The following is a 17,344-nucleotide window of genomic DNA, read 5'->3' on the forward strand; positions in this document are numbered from 1 at the left end:
CTTGTGAGAGTACCCGGCGCCTCAGGGCCTGTAAGCTGGGCGGGTGTCAGAAAACTGTCCCAGAACGTTGACAGTGTTCCCCTGCCTCTGCTAGATTGGAGTTGCATCTCTCTCGCCTGTACGCCTTGGTTGGGCAACAAACTGTGATCTCTGCCGCTAGAGTGTTCAGATGGGAATTTTTTTAAGAGTTGTGCAGCAAGGGCCTTCTGGTATTGCCCCATTTTTGTAGACCTCTCCACCTCAGGAATAAGAGAGTGAAAGTTCTCCTTGTAGCGGGGGTCTACAAGTGTCACCAACCAGTAATGACTGTCACCCAACATTTTGACAACGCGAGGGTCACGGTTAAGGCAGCTTACCATAAAGTCAGCCATGCGTGCCAGACTGTTAACGGGCAAGATTTCCGTGTCCTCACCAAGATGACGACTGACCATGCTCTCCTCCTCCTCCTCCTCTTCCTCCTCCCCCCTGTCCTCAGGCCACCCACGCTGAACCGACGGTATGACAATTGTACAGGTACTACCGTCTACAACGCATGATAGCAGCTCCTGTTCTTCCTCCTCCTCCTCCTCCTCCCCCTCATTGTCCCCCAATGCACGTTGGGATGAGATGAGGCTGGGCTGTGTGTAATCGCCCGCTACGGCTTCTTGATCCATCTCATCATACTCTGGCTGCAATGCCTCCTCTTTAATTCTCTGCAGAGAGCGTTTTCAAAAGACAGACAAGTGGGATGCTGACACTAATGATGGCGTCATCGCCACTCACCATCTTGGTGGCCTCCTCAAAGTTTGTCAGGATGGTACATATGTCAGACATCCAGGTCCACTCCTGAGGTCTTATGTGTGGAGTCTGACCTGAATATCGATGGCCTTGTTGCAGCTGGTACTCCACAACTGCTCTCTTCTGCTCACAAATCCTTTGCAACATGTGGAGGGTAGAGTTCCAACATGTGGGGACATCACACACCAGTCGGTGTGCCGGATGCTGCAAACGCTGCTGCAACACAGCAAGGGCGGCGGAAGCTGTAGCCGACTTGCGAAAATGAGCTGACAGGCGGCGTACTTTCATGAGCAGATCTGGCAACTCAGGGTACGATTTAATAAACCGCTGAACCACGAGGTTAAGCACATGAGCCAGGCATGGTACGTGTGTGATCTCACCTCGCCTCAGAGCCGCCACCAGGTTACGGCCATTGTCACACACGACCATGCCGGGATGTAGGTTCAGCGGTCTCTTCCACAGATCTGCCTGCTCTTTCACAGCTGTCCACAACTCACAAGCAGTGTGAGGTTTATCACCTAAGCTTAAGTGTTTCAGCACAGCTTGTTGCCGATTGGCGGAGGCAGTACTGTAATGCTTCCAGCTTGTAACTGATGTGGTGATATCTGAGATGGAGGCTGAACATGAGGAGGAGGAGGATGCGCAGGAGCTGTACACTGTGGGGGCAACTCTGACTGACATAGGGCCCGCAATCCTCGGTGTGGGGAGGATGTGTTCCGTTCCAAGGTCCGACTGGGTCCCGGCTTCCACTATGTTTACCTAGTGTGCCGTCAGAGAGATGTACCGTCCCTGGCCACAAGCACTTGTCCACGTGTCCGTTGTCAGGTGGACTCTCCCAGTAACTGCGTTGTTGAGGGCACGGCAGATGCTTTTGGACACGTGCTTGTGTAGTGCGGGGATGGCACACCGTGCAAAATAGTGTCGGCTGGGGACCGAGTACCGAGGGACGGCCACCGCCATAAAATTGCGGAAGGATTCCGTCTCCACCAGCCTAAAAGGCAGCATTTCCAATGCAAGCAGTCGTGAAATGTGCGAATTTAGGACTGTGGCCTGTGGAGCTTAAGCTGCAAATTCGAATTTCCGCTTTCGTTCAAAGGTCTGGGATATGGACAATTGAACGCTGCGGTGGGACGTGGACGTGGACGTTGATGCTGTTTCTTGAGAAACTGCCATAACAAGTGAAGACTGAGAGGAGGGGGCATCTTTACATGCAGTATGGACAGGGGATTGCCTTGCACACACAACAGGGGATTCTATTGCACGCACAACAGTGGAAGAAGCAGTGGTGACACACGCTGACACTGGTCGTGGACCCTGGGTTTCGCCCCACAAAGTCGGGTGCTTTGCTGCCATGTGCCTGATCATGCTGGTGGTGGTCAGGTTGGTAGTTTTGTCACCCCTGCTGATGCTGGCATGGCAGGTGGAACATATGGCCTTTTTGGGGTTATCAGCAGAGTCTTTAAAAAAATTCCAGACTCAGGAAGACCTACCGCTTGTACTGGCAACGTCCCTCGTGTTGGTGTTACGGGGAACGGTTGCCTGCCTTCTGTCTGCGGCCACCACACTGCTTCTTCCTGCCTGTTGGGGTACTCTGCCTCCCTCCCCCTGTGTGCTGCTGGCCTCACTCTGCAAGTCCTCCTTCCACGTTGGGTCAGTTACTAGATCATCCACCACCTCCTCCTCTTCCACTTGCGCACCACGATCCTCCTCCTCACTTCCTGGCAATTGTGTCTCGTCATCGTCCACCTCTTGTGACAGATTGCCAACGTCGACTTCCTGTGGCCGTGACTGTTCAAATATTTGGGCATCGAAACATGGGATCTCCTCTTCCACCACTTCAAGCGTATCAGGCGAGGGGCCCAAATATGGAAATGGACCAGTGAACAGCTCTTCAGAATGTCCAAGTGTGGGATCATTTGCTGTCTGACGACACTCGGCATGGTGGGAGGAAGGAGCATCAGGGTGAGGAGGAGTATGCGGTCGAGACTCACGGCTACTAAGAGTTGACCGTGTGGAAGACTGACCGGAGGTGGTGGTGCCCAGGTAACTGGAAGTATTGTCTGCTATCCAATTAATAACCTGTTCACACTGATCAGTTCTCAATACTGGTGTTGTTCTGTCGGTCAAGAAGTGGGAGCGAGAAGATGTGGCTGTTGGTTGTGGCACATTTTCACCTTGGCCACGGCCCCGTCCTCTGCACGAACCATCACCAGAACTTCCACTTCCACGTCCCTTGCCACGTGCCTTGCCCATTGTAAATGAAGTAAAATAGCTTACACTTGCACTATCAATGGAAAAAGGGTAATAAAGAGTAGATTAGCACCATGGAAGAGGAAAACCACAGTTATTGTTTACAGGGGTATACCACACTTTTTTAAATAGAGATATTTGCGGCTAAACAGTGAGCGACACACTCAAACTGCTTTTTTTTTTAGATACCAAAGGCCCAAAACTGGATAGTACAGCGATTTGACCCGTGGAACTGCGAAACCACACTGGAATGTCGGGCCTACACAAGACTATTTTCAACAGATATATTTTTGTGTCACAACAGTCAGGAGACACTACTGTTTTTCTTTACGGAAAAAACTACTAAAACCTGAATAATAGAGATTTTTTACCGTGGAACAGCAAAACCACAGTTATAATTTACTGGTGTACACCAGGCTTTTTAAAATATATATATATATTTGCGGCTGAACAGTGAGCGACACACTCAAACTGTTTTTTTTAGATACAAATGGCCCAAAAGTGGATAATACAGAGGTTTGTACTGTGGAACTGCAAAACCACACTTGTATTTCTCGGGCCTACACCAGACTATTTTCAACAGATATATTTGTGTCTGAAAAATCAGGGAGACACTATTATTATTTTTATACAGCAAAAAATGCCAAAAACAAGATAATAGAGATGTTTTACCGTGGAACATCAAAACCACAGTAATAATTTACTGGTGTATACCAGGCTTTTTAAAATATATATATATTTGCGGCTGAACAGTGAGCGACACACTCAAACTGTTTTTTTTAGATACAAATGGCCCAAAAGTGGATAATACAGAGGTTTGTACCGTGGAACTGCAAAACCACACTTGTATTTCTCGGGCCTACACCAGACTATTTTCAATAGATATATTTGTGTCTGAAAAATCAGGGAGACACTATTTTTTTTTTTTTACAGCAAAAAATGCAAAAAGCAGGATAATAGAGATTTTTTACCGTGGAACAGCAAAAGCACACTTCTGTCTCTCTGGCCTACACCAGACTATTTTCAACAGATATATTTGTGTCTGAAAAATCAGGGAGACACTATTATTATTTTTATACAGCAAAAAATGCCCAAAACAGGATAATAGAGATGTTTTACCGTGGAACATCAAAACTACAGTACTAATTTACTGGTGTATACCAGGCTTTTTAAAATATATATATATATTTGCGGCTGAACAGTGAGCGACACACTCAAACTGTTTTTTTTAGATACAAAAAAAATAGAACTGCAAAACCACACTTTTATTTCTCTGGCCTACACCAGACTATTTTCAACAGACATATTTGTGTCTGAAAAATCAGAAGTACACTTTTTTTTTTGGGGGGGGGGGCACCAAAAGGTTAATAAGATGGGTATTTGTACATTGTGAAGGAGGAAAAAAAAAAGAGGATTTAGATTAAAAAAAAGGATTTTTCCTGGCCCCCGGGACCTGGAGCTAAGTCCAGCAATTTCAGCAACAGGAGCAGCACACAGGACTGTAATGCAGCATTTGCTGGTATAACCACTGCGTCTCCTATACAGCCTGCCTGCCTGACTGATATACCTGGGATGGATATTAGTCCTGAGAAGGACTGTTTGTTTGATCTGGCAGCCTTTACAGACCCTACACTAACTATTTTGCAGGATATATCTCTCCCTAAATCAGCAGCACTGTCCCTACACTGTCTGATCCGGAGCGACTGTGTCCAAGATGGCGGCGCCCGGTTTTAAATACTCGAGGTGACGCTGTGCGGCCAGCCAATCACTGTAATGCCCACAAACAACATGGCTGCGGCATTACAGTGACTGGCTGGCAATCCCTGCATGTTCATTGGCTCTGTAAAGAGCGCCAAACATGCAGGGTGGAGACCCGAGCTCCCGCCCGAGTAACCCGGAAATGCTCGGTGCTCGCCAAACATCCCGAGTAGCGTGATGCTCGGGCGAGTACCAAGCAGTGTCGAGCATGTTCGCTCAACACTAAACATATCGTGTACTTGAAAATGGGAAAAAAATTCAAAGTGTAGTGAAATTAAAAAAAGTGCAAATACACAATTTCTCACCATGTTCACTAAATGCTAAAACTGGCCTGACATTATGATTTTCCAGGCCATTACGAGTTTGCATATACCAAACATGTATAGGTTCTTTTTTATTTAAGTGGTGAAAAAAATCCAAAGTTTATAAAAAGACATAAAAAAAATGACGCCATTTTCCAAGACTCGTAGCGTCTCCATTTTTCGGGATCTGGGGTTGATTGAGGGCTTATTTTTTGAATGCTGAGCTGATGTTTTTTATTGATTCCATTTCGGTGTAGATACAATATTATGATCGCCTGTTATTGCAATGTTGTGGCGACCAATAAAACATAATTCAGGCGTTTTGATTTTTTTCTTGTTACACCGTTTACTAGTGATGAGCGAGCATGCTCGCTACTGTTTGGTGCTCGCCCGAGCATCTCACTGCTCGAGATACTCGGCGCTCGCCGAGTATTTCCGGGTTGCTCGGGCGGGAACTCGGGTCCCCTCCCTGCATGTTTGGCGCTCTTTAGAGAGCCAATGAACATGCAGGGATTGCCTGCAATGCACTGTAATGCCGTAGCCATGTTGGTTGTGGGCATTACAGTGATTTGCTGGCCGCACAGCGTCATCAGGTCTATATCAGACCTGGCGCCGCCATGCTCATCACAGTCACTCCGGAATCAGAAGCTGTAGGGAGATATGCTGCTGCGTCAGGGAGAGATTTGATTGTGTATTAGGTAGTGTAGTGAGAAAAAACGTACATTACACTTATCCATCTTAACAAACAGTCCTTATGAGGACTAATCCATCTACAGAGACATCAGGCAGGCAGGGTGCATAAGCAGGCAGTGTATATAGCAGACTGCAGTGCATGTAGCACAAGAAGCTCCATTCCAATTCTGCCTTCTGCTGCTGCTAGACATTTCCATACAAAGGCCCAGGTCTCAGGGACCAGGAATACTTTTCTTTGAATCTTAATCCTCATTATTTGCTTAAAAAGCAATCCAGAGAACACCATTTTTTCAGTGCCATTTGCTTGTTCGCACTGCAGAATACAGCCAGGTCCTTTTCATATTAGAGCGCTAGAAATCCAGCTATTTAAAACTCTGTTTTCTCCGTCACACGGATCACATATACGTTGTCAAACATACTGCCATTTCTGGCCTCCATTAAAAATTTCTTTCAGTGTGTCAGTGAAGCAATTCACAGCAGTTTGCTGTTCAAACTACTTACCTACAGGCCAGGTATTTAAAACTCTGTTTTCTCCACCACACAAATCACATATAAGTTCGCTCCAAACTCAGTCATTTGTAGCGAGCGTGGAAGATACTGTCCTCCATTTAAAATGGGCAAGGCACATGGCAAGGGATGGGGAACTGGACGTGATGTTAATGGTGCATGCAGAGGCCGAGGACAAGGCCGTGGGCAAGCCAAAATTGTGCCACAACAAACACCCACATCTCCTCGCCTGACCTTCCTGTCCCAATTTCTAGGGGACCTCAGCACACCACTGTTGAACCCAGAGCAGTGTCAAAATGTTGTTGGTTGGATAGCGGATAATGCTTCCAGTCACTTAGCCACCGCCACTACCACCCTGTCTTCCACACGGTCAAGTCTCAGTAGCCGTGAGTCTGGACCGCATATTCCTCACCCTGATCCTCCTTCCTCCCACCGTGCCGAGTACCCAGAGACAACTGATCCCACACTTGGACACTCTGAAGAGCTGTTCAATTTTACATTTATAGATTCGGGCCTCTCGCCCGGTCCACTTGGAGCAGGGCAAGAGGAGATTGCGTGTAGCGATGCCCAAATTTTTGAGCAGCCACGGTCACACGAAGGCGACGGTGGGAAAGTATCACAAGAGGTGAACGATGATGAGACACAATTGCCAGAAAATCAGGAGGAGGACCAGGGTGTGGAAGTGGAAGACGAGGTGGTGGATAATATAGTAAGTGACCCAACCTGGCAGGAGGACATGCAGAGTGAGGACAGCAGCACACAGGGGGAGGGAGGCAGAGCACCCCAACAAGCAGGAAGAAGCAGTGTGGTGGCCGCAGACAGAAGGCAGGCAACCGTTCCCCGTAACACTAATACGAAAGCAGTTGCCAGTACAACTGTTAGGTCTTCCCGAGTCTGGTTGTTTTTTAAAGACTCTGCCGATAACCCCAAAAAGGCCATTTGCACCACCTGCTAGGCCAGGTGGCAAAACGACCAGCCTGACCACCACCAGCATGATCAGGTACATGGCAGCAAAGCACCCGACTTTGTGGGCCAAACCCCAGGGTCCAGGAACAGTGTCTGCGGGTGACACCATTGCTTCCTCTGCTGTTGTGCATGCAAGCCAATCCCCTGTCCATGGTGCATGCGAAGATGCCTCCTGCCCTGTGCCTGTCATTGCTCACTCTCAAGTAGCAGCATCAGGAAGCACGTCCATGTCCTTCTCCCAGCGCAGCGTTCAGTTGTCCATACCTCAGTCCTTGGAACGCAAGCACAAATATGCAGCCAATGCCCCACAGGCCACACTACTAAATTCTCACATTTCGCGACTGCTTGCACTCGAAATGTTGCCTTTTAGGATCATGGAGACGAAGCATTCCGCAACCTGATGGCGGTGGCCGTCCCTCCGTACTCGGTTCCCAGCCACCACTATTTCTCCTGGTGTGCCATCCCCGCATTACACAAGCACGTGTCCCAAAACATTAGCCGTGCTCTCAACAACGCAGTTATCGGTAAAGTCCACGTAATCACGGACACGTGGACAAGTGCATGTGGGCAGGGACGGTACATCTCGCTGACGGCACACTGGGTTAGCATAATGGAAGCCGGGACCCAGTCGCACCTTGAAATGGAACATGTCCTCCCGACGCCAAGGATTGCGGGCCCTAGGTCAATCAGGGTTGTCCCCACGGTCTACAGCTCCTGCACCTCATCCTCCTCAGCTTCCTCCTCCTCTTCAGCCTCCATCTCCGAAATGACCACATCAGTCACAAGCTGGAAGCACTGCAGCATTGCCTCGGCCAAGCGGCAACAGGCTGTGCTGAAGCTAATATGCTTAGGTGATAAACCGCACAATGCTGAAGAGTTGTGGACAGCTCTGAAAGAGAAGGCGGATCTGTGGCTCACACCGCTGAATCTACAGCCAGGCATGGTCGTGTGTGACAATGGCCAGAACCTGATGGCAGCTCTGAGGCGAGGCGAGCTCACACACGTACCATGCCTTGCCCATGTGCTTAACCTCGTGGTTCAGCGGTTTCTCAAATCCTACACGGAGATGCCGGATCTGCTTGTTAAAGTATGCCGCCTGTGTGCCCATTTTAGAAAGTCAACTACAGCTTCCGCCGCCCTTGCCGTGCTTCAGCAGTGTTTTTAGCTTCCTGCTCACAGACTGGTGTGTGATGTCCCCACGCATTGGAACTCTACACTGCAGATGTTAGGAAGGATTTGTGAGCAGAAGAGGGCAGTTGTTGAGAACCAGCATCAACAAGGCCGTCGGTATTCATTTCAGACTCCACACATAAGACTTCAGGAGTGCACATGGATGTCAGACATATGTACCATCCTCCAAAACTTTGAGGACTCCACCAAGATGATGAGCGGCGATGACGCCTTAATTAGCGTCACCATCCTGCTTCTCTGTCTTCTGAAACGCTCTCTGCTCACACTCAAAGATGATGCATTGCAGGCGGAGCACGATGAGATGGAGCAAGGAACCATACAGGGTGATTATACACAGCCAAGCCTCATCTCATCCCAACATGGATTGGTTGACAATGAGGAAGAGGAGGTGGAGGAGGAAGGACAGGAGCTAGTTATGCACTATAGACGGTACTACCTGCTCAGCTGTCATACCATCTGTTCAGCGTGGATGGCCAGAGGACAGAGAGGAGGAGGAGGAGAGCATGGTCAGTCATCCTCTTTGTGAGGACACGGAAGTCTTGCCTGTAAGTAGTCTGGCACACATGGCTGAGTTTATGTTACGCTGCCTTTCCCATGACCCTCGCGTTCTCAAAATTTTGGGTGACAGTCATTACTGGTTAGTGACACTTCTAGACCCACGCTACAAGGAGAACTTTCTATCTCTTATTCCTGAGGCGGACAGGGCTACAAAAATGGGACTGTACCAGAAGGCCCTTGTTGCGGAACTATTAAAGAAATTCCCATCTGAAAATGCTGGCAGCAGAGGGCACACTTCGTTGGACAACCAAGGAGTACAGGCGAGAGAGCCACAACTTCATTCCAGCAGAGGCAGGGGAACACTGTCAAAGTTCTGGGAGAGTTTTCTCAGACCCTCCCATCGCACAGGCCCTGAGGCGCGGGGTACTCTCACAAGGAGTGCAAAGTTTGGGAAGATGCTGAGGGAGTACCTTGCCGACCGTACCAATGTCCTCCGTGATTCCACTGTGCCTTATAATTATTCGGTATCCAAGCTGGATACATGGAACTGGCTCTCTATGCCTTGGAGGTCCTGGCCTGCCCTTCCACCAGCATTTTGTCAGAGCGGGTTTTTAGTGCCGCTGGTGGAATTATAACAGACAAGTGCATCCGCCTGTCAACTGAAAATGCTGACAGGCTGACTCTTATAAAAATAAACAAGGCCTGGATTGGGCCAGACTTCTCAACACCACCGAATGATAGCAGCGTAACATAAACTCAAATCCAGTGTCTTTTCTTGGGAGGTGTATTCCCATGCACCTTTTCACACCCACACATGGGTATACGCTTCCTGATTTTGGCTATTTGCTCTTGTCCTCTTCCTTCTCCTCATTCTCCACCACCATATCTCCAGGGTGACTGTGGTCCGTGATGCAACACCCACATAATTTTTTTAAAGGGTGTTTATGATGCCCGTAAAATAAATTTTTCATGCAGTATGTTCATGTATACCCCCCAGGGGTAAATGTTTGTCAGCCCTTACACTTAGTGCATGGGCATTACAAGTATAGGAGGCCCGCTCCTTTCTAATGGGAACATTTTTTTATGAGGCCCTCCTCCACGTCTCTTCCAAGGGTCATTGAGTGCCTCCAAATTTTTGGCATCCCTTGCATTCACTGCATAGGCCAACACTTAGGAGACTCTCTCCTTTCAAATGGGAATTTCTTGTTACTGTGGCCCTGCTCTATGTGTCTTTAATTTCTTAGTGGGGTTTTTCCTAAATTTGGTCAGCCGTTGGACTCACTGCATACCCTATAACTGTATAGCAGACTTTCTCCTTTCTAATGGGAACATGTCGTACTTGTTACTGTGGCCATACTCCGTGTGTCTTTAAATTCTTAGTGGGGTTTTCCTAAAATTGGTCAGTCGTTGGACTCACTGCATACCCTATACCTGTATAGCAGAACCTCTCCTTTCTAATGGGAACATGTCATACTTATTACTGTGGCCCTGCTCTATGTGTCTTTAATTTCTTAGTGGGGTTTTTCCTAAATTTGGTCAGCCATTGGACTCACTGCATACCCTATAACTGTATAGCAGACTTTCTCCTTTCTAATGGGAACATGTCGTACTTGTTACTGTGGCCATACTCCGTGTGTCTTTAAATTCTTAGTGGGATTTTTCCTAAAATTGGTCAGCCGTTGGACTCACTGCATACCCTATAACTGTATAGCAGACCCTCTCCTTTCTAATGGGAATTTGTCGTTACTGTGGTCCTGTTCTAAGTGTCTTTAAATTCTTAGTGGGGTTTTTCCTAAAATTGGTCAGCCGTTGGACTCACTGCATACCCTTTAACTGTATAGCAGACTCTCTCCTTTCTAATGGGAAAATGTCGTACTTGTTACTGTGGCCCTGCTCTGTGTGTCTTTAAATTCTTAGTGGGGTTTTTCCTAAAATTGGTCAGCCGTTGGACTCACTGCATACCCTATAACTGTATAGCAGACCCTCTCCTTTCTAATGGGAATATGTCGTACCTTGTTACTGTGGCCCTGCTCTATGTGTCTTTAAATTCTTAGTGGGGTTTTTCACAAATTTTGGCAGCCCTTGCAGTCACAGCATGGGCATCACCACCCGCTCCTTTATAATGGGAACATTTTTTTAACTGAGACCCTCCTCTATGACTCTTCAAAGGGGTAATGGGTTGCGTCCAAATTTTTGGCAGCCCTTGCAGTCACTGGATACGCAATAACAGTATAGGAGACCCACTTGTTAATAATGGGAACAACAAAGCATAGCTGGCTGATGGCTCTCTAACAATAGCGAGGGCCGACTGCTGGCCTTTTAAGAATAGTAAGGGCCATCTGATGGCCCTGTAAAAATAGGATTTATGATTTTCAGAGTCCCTCCATCATAAATAAAACAGGATGCGTCTGATGATGTATGACATACCACATTGCCAGATAAGGTTGTAAAATGTTAAAATCACATTTCCCGGTGAATGCATTTGTCTTAAAAAATAACGTAAAAAAACCCCAAACAATAGGATCTTTCTTAAGTATAAAAAACAGCGTCACCAATTTAACCTCAATGTAATCACATTTTTCATCTCATGCACCTCCTCCTCCATCTCCGAAATGACTACATCAGTCACAAGCTGACAGCACTGCAGCACTGCCATGGCCAAGCAGCAACAGGCTGTGCTGAAGATAACATGCTTAATGCTTAATTGACAAACCGCCCAGCGCTGCAGAGTTGTTGAAAGCTGTAACACAGCAGCCTGATCTGTGGCTCTCACCACTGAACATACAGCCAGGGCATGGTAGTGTGTGACAATGGGCAGAACCTGGTGACGGAGAAATGACAGCCGTGGTAGATACTGTTTCCCTGAAAGCCAGTCCTTTCACCGAGCTAAAGAATATGGCTGTGGTGAAATACAACTCCCACTGAGAAGCTGTTTCAGATTGAAAAACATTGTGCCCACCAGAGGATTTGATTCTGAGGGCTAACCTTTCTCACCCGCTCAAAAGCCCCATAGCAGCTGCAAAGTTAGCGCTATCATGAACTCTCCTGAGGTAGAAGCCAAGGCGCACCAGAGGATTCTCTGGTGGGACCGTTCAACCCTGCCGAGAAGCAGTCCTTGCTAAGAAAAGTGTGTGGGAAGGTTCCCGGACACTCTATTTTTACTGAGGAGGAAACACACACAAACACGGGGAGAACATACAAAGTCCTTGCAGATGTTGTCCTTGCTGGGATTTGAACCCAGGATCCCAGCGCTACAAGGCTAGAGTGCTAACCACTGATCCAATGTGCTGCCGTTCACCCTCTAATATCTAACAGGCTGGAGAAACTTGCACCTACTGCCACTCTGTCTTCAGCTCCTTTGTGAGAAAATGTATTTGGACAGCCATTCAGTCTACCAAATAAAATTCCTGAGAAAGAAATTGGGGATGGCTTTGCTACTGGTACTGGGGGCAGTGCTAATACCATGGCGTTGTACCATAGTTTGCTGGAAAATTTCCAGGCTGGTAGGAGGCAAACAAATTCACACAGAAAAGTACCAGCAGTAATGTTCAGGCCACATTTCAAGCGCAAGCAGCTTTAGAGGACTTCCTGGGAGAAATGACACGCAGGGTAGATAAGGTTTCCCTTTATGCCAGTCCTTTCACCGAGCTAAATACAACTCTCAGCCAAAAAAGTTGTGGACTGGCTCCGTACTGTCCCTGGCCACATTCACCTGTCCACGTGTTTGTGCTTAGGCGGTCCTTCCCAGTAAGTGCACTGGGGAGGGCACAGGTAATGTTTTGGGACCCGTGCTTGTGGAAGGTGGATGCGATACCGGGAAATATAGTGGCGGTTGGGGACCGAGTATGGACACCCGGCCGCCGCCGGCATGAGGTTGTGAAAAGCTTCCACCTCCACAAGCTTAAAGGGCCATATTTCAAGTGCAAAGAGCTGCCCAGAAATCTGGAAGTTTAGTGTTGCGGCCTGTGGATGGGTGGGTGGCTGGCTGCATACTTGCACTTGCATTCCAAGTAACAGAAAACTAAGCAGATGGTGGCCTCTATCATCATCATGGTCTCACCTCGGCACTATGAACTTTCCTGAAGGAGAAGCCAGGGCCCACCGGAGGAGTCACCGCTTCTCTGGTGGGCCCGTCCAACCCTGCCGAAAAGCATCCCTGGCTAAGAAAAGTGTGGGAGAAGGTTCCCAGACACTCTATGGCTGCATTTTTAATGTGGATCGTCCATTCTTATGCATGTTATTTCTCAAAATTCATTACAGATCAGGCCATTGTCCAACTCTGTATTCAAGACATTAAATGCACAAAGAAAGATGTGTGTGTGTCAAAGCTGAACGGACTGCCATTGCTTCTGCAGCAAGCTCAATTACAGGACTTCCTGGGAGAAATCACATGCAGGGTAGATACGGTTTCCATTTATTCCAGTCCTTTCACCGAGCTAAATACAACTCTCAGCAAAAAAAGTTGTCGACTGGCTCCGTACCATCCCTGGCCACATTCACCTGTCCACATGTTTGTGGTTAGGCGGTCCTTCCCAGTAAGTGTACTGAGGAGGGCACGGGTAATGTTGTGGGACCCGTGCTTGTGGAAGGTGGAGGCGATACCGGGAAATATAGTGGCTGCTGGGGGCCAAGTATGGACAGCCGGCCGCCACCGGCATGAGGTTATGAAAAGCTTCCTCCTCCACGAGCCTAAAAGGCCACATTTCAAGTTCAAGCAGCAGTCAAAAATTTGGCAGTATAGTATTGCAACCTGTGGGCGGGTGGGTGGCTGCCTGCATACTTGCACTTGCATTCCAAGGACTGGGGTAGGGACAACTGAACGCTGCAGTGGGACATGGACGTGAACGGTGATTGTTGCGAGTCTGCAACGTCAGGTGCATGGTGGGAGGCATCTTCGCATGCGCCAAGGATCACTTATGATGGGCACACTTTTAGGCAGTGACCTGGGAGTCAGAGATGCTTCCAGAGGTCTTCCCCATGCTGTTCTCATGTCTTTTCAGCACTGTATGCATGTGTCTGATGATGTGTCACACACCACATGGCCCGATAAGGTTTATAAAATGTTAAAATGACATTTCCTGGTGAATGCATTTGTCTTGGTTGAAAGCAATGCAAAAGTGCAAAAACGCATCAAAAACTCTACGTGTGAACATAGCCCAAGTTGTGGAGGAGTATTTTTGTTTTTGGTTATTTATTTTGCCTTATATACAAGTCGTTACCCTGGAAAGGATGTTCCTTAACATATTTCCCAGGAAAATCCATTTTAATTTTGTTTTTGTAAGTTTTATTGTGAGTCCATAAAAGTGGCTTAATACTCTGACAACTTTGCTGACAGCAGTGATTTGGGAGTCAGAGATGCTTCCAGAGGTCTTCCCCATGCTGTTCCCATGTCATTTGAGCACTGTTCCCATCGATTTGGGCAATTTTTAGGCCCTCTGCAGACCACCTGGGGGAGCCGCCTGAAAAATGTTCGAGTTTCCAATAGACTTACATAGGGCTCATTGCCCATTGCACCCGAGTTTTCCAATTTGCTCGACCCGAGCAACGAGTACCCGAGCATTTTAGTGCTCGCTCAACACTACCGTTTACTGATCAGAATAATTCTTTTTTTGTATTGATAGATCGGGCGATGCTGTATTCGGTGATACCAAATATGTGTATTTTTAAAAAAAAATATTTTGCATGGGGGGAAACGGGGTTGATTTGAACTTTTATATTTTTTAAATTTTTTTTTATATTTTTTAAAAACTTTTTTCCCTACGTTTTACATGCTTCAATAGTCTCCATAGGAGACTTGAAGCTGCGATCATCTGATCGCCTGTGTTACACATAGAAGAGCTTCAGCCCTGCTATGTATAACAAAAGTGCTCATCTACTATGAATGCTGACCGCTGGGCAGCGCACATAGCAGATCGCCTATGACAACCGCATAGGTCTCCTGCAGATCCAGGGTTGTCATGTCAATCCATCAGCAACCCGCGGTCATGTGACTCGAGTGCCGATGGGCAGAGCTAATGATGCGCTTCTGGCGCTGCGTTGTTAGATGCCACTGTCAGAGATTGAGTAAAGATAAATGTGGAAAGGTGAGCAAAGTGTTTTTTATTTATACTGTATATATACACAGACATATATATATATATATATATATATATATATATACATATATATATATGTATATATATATACATTTTACAGTGGCATGTAAAAGTTTGGGCAACCCTGGTCAAAATTACTGTTATTATGAACAGTTAAGCATGTTGAAGATTAAATTATCTCTAAAAGGCCTAAAGTAAGTTAAAGATGACACATTTCCTTTGTATTTTAGGGAACAAATATATATTTTTTCATCTTTTAAATTTTAAAAGTTACAAAGGAAAAAGCAGTGATGCAAAAGTTTGGGCACCCTTGAAGATTTGTATGCTTAGATAACTTTGACCAAGTTTTCAGACCTTAATCAGTCTGTTAAGGTTATGGCTTGTTCGCTGTCATCGTTAGGAAAGGCCAAGTGATACAAATTTCACAGCTTTATAAAAACCCAGCCTCCTCTAACCTTGTGCCAAATAACTGCAGCCATGGGTTCTTCTAAGAAGCTGCCTAGCACTCTGAAAATGAAAATAGTAAAGGCCCACAAAGCAGGAGAAAGCTATAAGAAGATAGCAAAGTGTTCTCAACTTGCCCTTTCCTCAGTTTGAAATGTAATTATGGAATGGCAGTTACCAAGAAGAGTGGAGATCAAGATAAGGTCTGGAAGACCAAGCAACATTTCAGTGAGTGCTGCTTGTAGGATTGCTAGAGAGGCAAATCATAACCCCCTCTTAACTGCAAAATACCTTCAGAAACATTTAGCAGACTCTGGAGTTGTGGTACATTGTTCTACTGTTCAGAGACACCTGCACAAATATGGTCTTCATGGAAGAGTCATCAGAAGAAAACCTCTCCAGCATCCTCACCATAAAATTCAGCATCAGAAGTATGCAAAAGAACATCAAAACAAGCGTGATGCAATTTGGAAACAAGTCCTAAGGACCGATGAGGTTAAAATAGAAATCTTAAAATGAATCTCACAGAAATGGAAGAATTTTCCAAGGAAGAATGGAGGAAAATCCCTCAAACAAGAATTGAAAGATAATTATCTGGCTACAAAAAGCATTTAAAAGCTGTGATACTTTCCAAAGGAAACGCTACTAGGTGCTAGCCATGCAGGATGCCCAAACTTTTGCATCAGCCCATTTTCCTTTTTGTAAATTTTAAAATGTAAAAGATGTAAATATATATTTTTTTGCCTAACAATGGAAATGTGTCATCTTTAACTTTAGGCCTTTTAGAGATTATTGCATCCTCGACTTGCTTAACAGTTCACAACAGTACTTTTGAGCAGGAGTGCCCAAACTTTTGCATGCCACTGTATATATATATATATATATATATATATGTATATGTATGTCTGTGTGAATGTCATATCATGACATGTGAGGCCAATCACAGGGCTTAGATTAACCTCAGTTTCGGAATGGAGCAAGTTGAGTGACAGAAACTACAGCGGCAGGGGAGATGATGGAGGCAGCATAAGAACAAGTAAGAGAAGGTGAGTTGAAAGTTGTTTTTTTAACCAAATCCCTCCCCAAACAAGCAGTTTTTACTCAGTCTAAATTTATTCCAACCGAATCTAATCAGATGGCCAAACTCAAGTAATTCTGCCCAGATCATATTTTAGAAGATTCTCTCGTATCTAGTCATGTGATCACATTACATGGCTTATGATCTCTGAATGGGGTCACCATCTCACTCACTTAAACTTTCTCCACATTGAAATTGCATGGACAATAACACTGAAGTTCTCCACAGGGTAAGGGGTGCTGAAAATTGTATCAGAGTAACTGATGATAATTATACAGCTCCTATCAAGCAGTTGTAATGCATAAGATGACAACTCATACTCACTAACTATATACTTTTGACCTATTAGCCAATGTACAAAAATATACAAAGGATGATAATCACAGTGTTGCAAAGCAAGCAGTGATGGTATTAGTTCAAGCGCATCATGTCATGCATCATGGGATTGATGGCAGAACAAAGAGGAAGAAAATGCAAGGTAAAATCTAGAAATCAAGATGTGTCTAAAGACGAGCAAAAATGAGAGTGAACTTCAGGGAAGTAAATACACTATACAGATCAAGTACGGAGTATGAAAAACAGTGTGGTGGGGTTGTTGAGAAGAAAACATTGCTGGAGTGTTTCTACAAACTTAATGTTTGCTGTAAACTCTTAAATTATTGAGATACTTACCACTCCAAAATGAAAATTGATGCGAAACGCGCGTCAGTTGCATTTTCTTTGATAGGGAAAGTGTACTCCTTGCTACTGTGCATTACCATCATTATATGAACTTTCATGTGATA

The 17,344-nt window shown here is 46.1% G+C and overlaps 1 protein-coding gene across 2 annotated transcripts in view; it reads left to right on the forward strand.

Annotated features, from left to right (window-relative positions):
- NCAM2 (neural cell adhesion molecule 2) overlaps positions 1-17,344 on the forward strand; it is a 578,411-nt gene that overhangs the window by 479,601 nt on the left and 81,466 nt on the right. The gene's annotated exons all lie outside the window — the stretch shown is intronic.

This window comes from Phyllobates terribilis, unplaced genomic scaffold (genome assembly GCF_046119375.1).
Source record: "Phyllobates terribilis strain yellow unplaced genomic scaffold, ASM4611937v1 Scaffold_2__4_contigs__length_985480577, whole genome shotgun sequence".
In the NCBI taxonomy this organism is placed as follows: domain Eukaryota; kingdom Metazoa; phylum Chordata; class Amphibia; order Anura; family Dendrobatidae; genus Phyllobates; species Phyllobates terribilis.